This window comes from Marmota marmota, unplaced genomic scaffold (genome assembly GCF_001458135.2).
Source record: "Marmota marmota marmota unplaced genomic scaffold, marMar, whole genome shotgun sequence".
Classification (NCBI taxonomy): domain Eukaryota; kingdom Metazoa; phylum Chordata; class Mammalia; order Rodentia; family Sciuridae; genus Marmota; species Marmota marmota.
This window is the reverse complement of record NW_026000005.1, coordinates 45795074-45801073: the sequence shown is the minus strand read 5'-3', so window position 1 is coordinate 45801073 and position 6000 is coordinate 45795074.

The window sequence follows — 6000 nt, the reverse complement described above, 5'->3', positions numbered from 1 at the left end:
TTCTTATTTACCCTTTCTCTACACTCCTTTTCCTCCCCTGGGCACTCTGCATGTCTCTTTCTTGTTGGAAACTGCAAAAAACCAAACTTTGCCTGAAGGTTTGAGGCCTAGTGTGGGTTCCCCTAGGCCCTGATCCTGGGACCTGCTCCTGTGTCCCTGCACAGAGCTCGGGCAGGGCTTTTGGCCAGGCCTCTTTCTTTTCTCCTGGGTCATAGCTGCTTCATTAGAAGCAGGTGTTTTCTTCGAATTCGTCTTTCTTCAGGCCCACCAAACCAAGCTTGGGTAACTGTCTTTCCATACAAACACACACCTCTTTCCTCAGTGTCCTCTAGCGTCTCCGTGCACCTGGAGATCCGTCATTGTCATTTGCATGATGGGCAGGGTTAAATTTGTTTGCAGGTTGCTCCTCCGATTCCCCTCTCCTCACTTCTCCCTGCAACCTTACATAGTTTAGAAGGCTAAAGTCTTCATCTAGTTATTTTTTCTTTATTATAAAAAAGTCTTAAAAGAAGGAAGAATGCAAGTGATTGAGAAAGACAATGGCAACAGCAGTCTCTAGGCGTCACATTGAGGTGGATTCTACTAAGCGTCTGATGCACTTCTGGTCAATGTGGCTGTCTTAGACACCACCCAGAAGATTCTCTAAGACAAGACAGTGAAAGGCAGTAAATGAATTAGTGGGTATGGAAAGAACTAAGATGGACTTCCAATTCCTCTTCTTGAGTCAAAACTCACCCAAGCAGCTTTCTGCAGTTGTCATTTCTCTGGTCCTACCTGGATTTCTCTTTGGTCCTGATATGGTTTATCTGTGTTCCCTGTGTCCTGCAGAGACTGTGCCCTGCCATGTTTGGCACTGTGTAGCTGGGACTTTCAGTCCCTAGGTGATTTGCTTGGATGTTCCCCAGGGGTCCATTGTGAGTGAAGGCTTGATGCTATTGGGAGTTGCTGAAATGGTTTAATGGGGCCCACAGGTAGCTCCTTAAGTCATTGGGTGTGAGGAAGTTCTCGTGTAACCCTTTGAATTTGTGCAAGAGCATTGTAATGAGAGGAGCAAACATAGTCCTCTAGTCCTCTCTGGTCTCCTTTTTGAAATGTGACTGTTACTATACATGCTTCTGCCATGATGTGCCACCAACTACCACCCTCACCAGAGGCCAAACCAATGGTGCTGCCCTAGCTTGGACTTTGAATCTCCATACTGTGAGCCAAATAAATCTCCTTTATTTTGTAATTAGCCTGTGTCAGGAATTTCATTATAGTGATGAAAGATGACTAGGACCCCGTACCTGCAGCCATTCCATGTTAATTCAAAATCCTTTTCAACTGTGGTGGAGAAGGTTCTGCTCCAGTGCTTTCTGCAAAAAGACCTGTTGCCAGTTATTTATAAATATGGAAATGATTCTTTTTCTGTTTGCATGGTTCTCTGCTTCTCTTTAGGATTCTCTGCTAGCTGCCTTTGCATTTTCCCGTCCTGTTGTTTACTCGGACTGTGGTGAAAAGGGATTTGGAAGTGTGCTCCTTTCTTGTGATGATTCATTACACAAAACTATAAAAGCCATTAAACTTCCTGGGTCATTCTTTTAAGCTTCTTCTGTAAGGTTAAGTTTCATGTTTTATCACTTTACTCTAGAGTAAGATATTAAAGTCCCTTGACAACTTTATGAACTAATTAAGCACTCCAACTGCTCACTTCTTCAAACAACAATAGAAATAATGACAAAATAGAAATAATGACAAAAAAGTTATAAACTATTGGGCACTCACCACAGGCATTCTGTCCTTCTTATTTTGGAAAAAGTTTAAATCTGTATCTCAGAACCTATTATCATTCTCATATGAGGAAATAAACTCATAAAGTAATATACCCCAGGTCACTTGAAGTAAATAACAGGTCTAGAAATGAAACCCATGGCTGCCTGACTCCAAAACCTTTTCTTCTAACTTTTCACTAATATTTTGGGATTTGTCTCTTGTAGGACCTGTTGTAACTAAATAATTTTCTTGGCTGCAGCAATAGTGACAAAAGTCACACTCAACTTAAGTCAAGGGCTAGAGCTGCCCCAAGGATGGAGGATTTACACATTAGTATCCTTTTTGCCATAGCAACTTCTTTTCATCTATCAACATCCATCGAGGTTGCTTTTTAAGCATTTTTAAGAACTTTTAAACATTTTTTTAAAGAATGTTTTACAGAAGTCCAAGAGCTATCCAGCCTCATGAAAGGTGTTATTTCTCTGTGTTAGATAGTCCATGAGATCTAACATCAGTGAAATGCACTTGGGGTCTATATCAGTGACGATGAAGATGATGACATGATTTTTTTTTTTCTTTTGTAGTCTGGGCTTATTTCTTGATTCCATGACCAAAGTGTCAGCACTTTGTACTTTTAAAAGATGTTTCTATTTCTTTGTTGGGAACAGCAATATCTTTATTGTAATTAAAAGTCCTTTCCCCCAAACCTGACTGTAATTCTACATGTTTCTTCTTTGGGAGTTTGATGGAATCACAGATTCTTGGGCCCCACCCCGGGGCCCAGCAGTCTGTTTTCAGAAGCCCTCCATGTGGCTGAGGGGCACTCTCAGGCTTGAAAGGGCTGGTGTGGACACTCCCGCTGCCCTTCTTGCCACACCCATCTCCTGTGCAATGCCGCCTACTCCTAAGGCTTCAGCCTACTCACCAAATCTAAGGTGCAGCCCAGACTGGCTTTCTGAGCTCTGAACTTAATAACGCTTATCTAAATCACATCTCTGCTTAGCTATGTTGTAGAGACCTCAAGCTCAGCACTGTAATAAATATTTATGTTCCAACTTGACTGTCATTTTTTTTCCCCATTGAACTAGGGTTGTTTACCCTGCCATTTCTGCCAATATACTTTGCCAAAATTTCTTGTTTAAACTGCCTTCTTTGCCTCATCAGCAACGTGATGAGGGCAGGGACAAGTCTGTCTGGAGATGGCTGTCTTTGGAAAGCAGCTAATATTTGTTGAGTGAATCAGTGACTTCTGTATTCTCTAATCAGGGTTTGACAAACCTGGCCCACTGTCTGTTTTGTAAATAAAGTTTTATTGGGACACAGCCACACCCATTGGCTTAGGTGTTAAGGTTGCTTTATGCTACAATGGCAGAGTCAAGTTGTTGCCACAGAGACTTTATGGCCTACAACAGTCTAAACTATTTACTATCTAATCTCATATAGAAAAAGTTTGCTTGAGGGTCATGCTGGTGTGTCTGTAGAAGGGCCAACCCAGGCACTTTTCTGTGCTACAATTATGTTGTACTCTCTAGGATGTCGGCCTGGCTAACTGGGTCTTCAGATGGCCCATCACTAGCATAAACACACCTGAGCAAGCACCTGTGTTATGGGGAAAACAAGCTGTGGGCTCGGAATTGATAAACGAGTTTGGCATGACATCAATCACGATTCCAGAAAGGAGAAGAATGGAGACCATCCTGCCCTGGTGTTTTTCTTTTTTTGGTACTAGGGGTCACACCCAGGGCACTTTACCACTAAGCTGAGTCCTCAGCCTTTTCTTATTTTTTATTTTGAGACAGTGTCTCACTAAGCTGCTTTTAGGGTCTTGCTAAATTGCTGAGGCTGGCCTTGAACTTGCAATTCTCCTTCCCCACCCTCCCAAGTTGCTGGGATTACAGGTGTGTACCACTGCACCTGTCTCCTAGTTTCTTAACATATCAAATTTATACATTGTCAGAAAAATTGAGAGAATACCTAATAATCTTACCTGGTATTCCTTCAGTGCATGCTTTCTATTTTATTGACTCATCCCTCCCAGGGTATTTTCTAAGTCTAAGAGGTACAGGTTAGCTTGCAGAAAACTGATGATAATATAAAGATTCTTGTTTGAAAACTTTGTAAATGATTCTTGACTTTAACAATGCAAGTGAATTGAAATAGAAAAAAATGATTAGTGTGACAGATGCCATTGATTATTGTCTGGAAGTAAAAATGACTTCAGACAGTTTATTGTGTAGTAGGGGATTAGTCAGTTTTGCTTATATTAGAAAATTCTCTTCAGCCTTCCTTAACTTGAATGACAATGCAAATATCAGTTATTCAATTTCTCCTTCCAGTCAGTTGTAGTATCTTCCTGGTTTCCTCATTAATGAATTGAATAAAAACATGGAAATAAATTCATTTGATATTTTCCTGAAGGTTGTTTCTTTTTTTCTTTTTTGGCAGTGCTCTGTGAGCTACATCCCCAGCTACATTTTTTGAAGAGTTTAGCAGGAATACAACTCATTCACCTTCGTGAATTGCTTTGGGGCAGCTGGGCAGAAAGGGTCTCAGAACACACAGGTTGGGAAGACAGACCTTGTGATGTTTCACAGGGGATGGAAGTAGAACATTGTGGTCCATAGCTAATATTCTTCAAAAAGGCCAAATGTAGCACTGATAACAAACTTTGAGAAGATCACAGTAAACATTTTTCCAGTAAAATATGTGGAATTTGTAAAAGTCCTGGTGTTCATGCTGGGGAGAAAAATGCTAAGATTTTTGTTGTTGTTGTTACTTGGGATTTCAATTTTGGGGGATGGTGGCATGAAGTTCTCTTGTTTACGCGGGCCGCTGTCCTCTTCACGAGGCAGGAGAAAGCAGAGCAACTCCAGGCACTGCTGGGCTCCATCCAGATGCTTGGCTGGACCCGGCCATGCTCTAGTTAGACATTATTTCCTGGGGCCAGAGCCTTACGCCCTGTTAGTTATGGCCATCAGTCTGAGAAGACACCCCTTGTTCCGTATGTGGGACCCCTCATGAGTGCACAAAGTCTTTGCATCTGATGCAAACTGCACATTTCATAGAAAAACCTTCGCAGCACTGGTTGCCTCCAGGGCAAGGTCAGACACTCTTCATTGATTTGTTGGGATGCTGTAGGCGGGGGAGGCGTTCTGTCCCCTGACAACATTCACTTTAAAAACCCACTTCTCCATTTAGGAGATGACTGTCCACTTACCCCATAACTTCAGGCTTTCCCTCTAGTCAATCCCCCACTGAGATGCCCTGGGAAAAGACACTGGCACAGTGAGAACCCTCTGGGTAAGCTGTGGGCCAACAGCTGTGTGCTCCTCATGGAAGTCGGCCAAGGGGCCCCAAGTGTCCCCTCACTGCTCTGCAGGTTCAGCCTCTCCTGGATCCTGCCCTGTGGTGGTGAAGCTGAGGTGCTCTGTGGGGGAGGCTCACTTCAGGGCATTGCAGTCTATGGGGAGAATCCAAGTGGGCAGGGATACATCGGCCTTGGGGATTCCTAAATGTAAGGAAGGTCTCAGAGACCTAAGGAAATGGAAAGCTCATTTTTCCATTAAAAATATGGGCTTCCTCAGAGTCTGAACTCTCTCTGTCTAGACTATATACCCAAGTGTGGGCACACGAACTGCCCAATATGGGGCTCATCGCATACACCTATTCCTTATGCTATTTCACCCTTATTTAGGAGGAAATAATGGCCCTTATAACCTTGATTTTGCAGTGTTTGGTTAGAGGTTGGAGAAAGGAATTCTGTTTTCCCAGGATGGGCAACAGGATGCATTACAAGAGGAGGTATTACTAGACACAGGTGGAGTGTCCCAAATCTGAAAATCCAAAACCCAAAATGCTCCAAAATTTGGGACTTTTGAGAAGTTGAAATGAGGCCTCAAATTTAAAGTTTCGCTCTAACCTCAAGCCACTGTCCCATCAAAATAGACACTGAAAATACTGTGTAAAATTAACTTCAGGCCAGGTGTACAAGCTAAACATAAAACATAAATGAATTTAATGTTTAGGCTTGGGTCCCTTCCCCAAGATATCTCATTATGCACACACAAATATTCTAAAATCTTAAAAAAAATCAAAACGGAAACACTTCCGGTTCCAAATATTTCAGGTAAGGCCTATTCAACCTTACTTCTAAAGGGGACTGTGCCATAACAAGTTCCTGCCACCAGAGGGTACTGTACACTTTCTGGCGATTCGGAGAAAGAAAAGGGGTACTGAAATTCTGTGGGG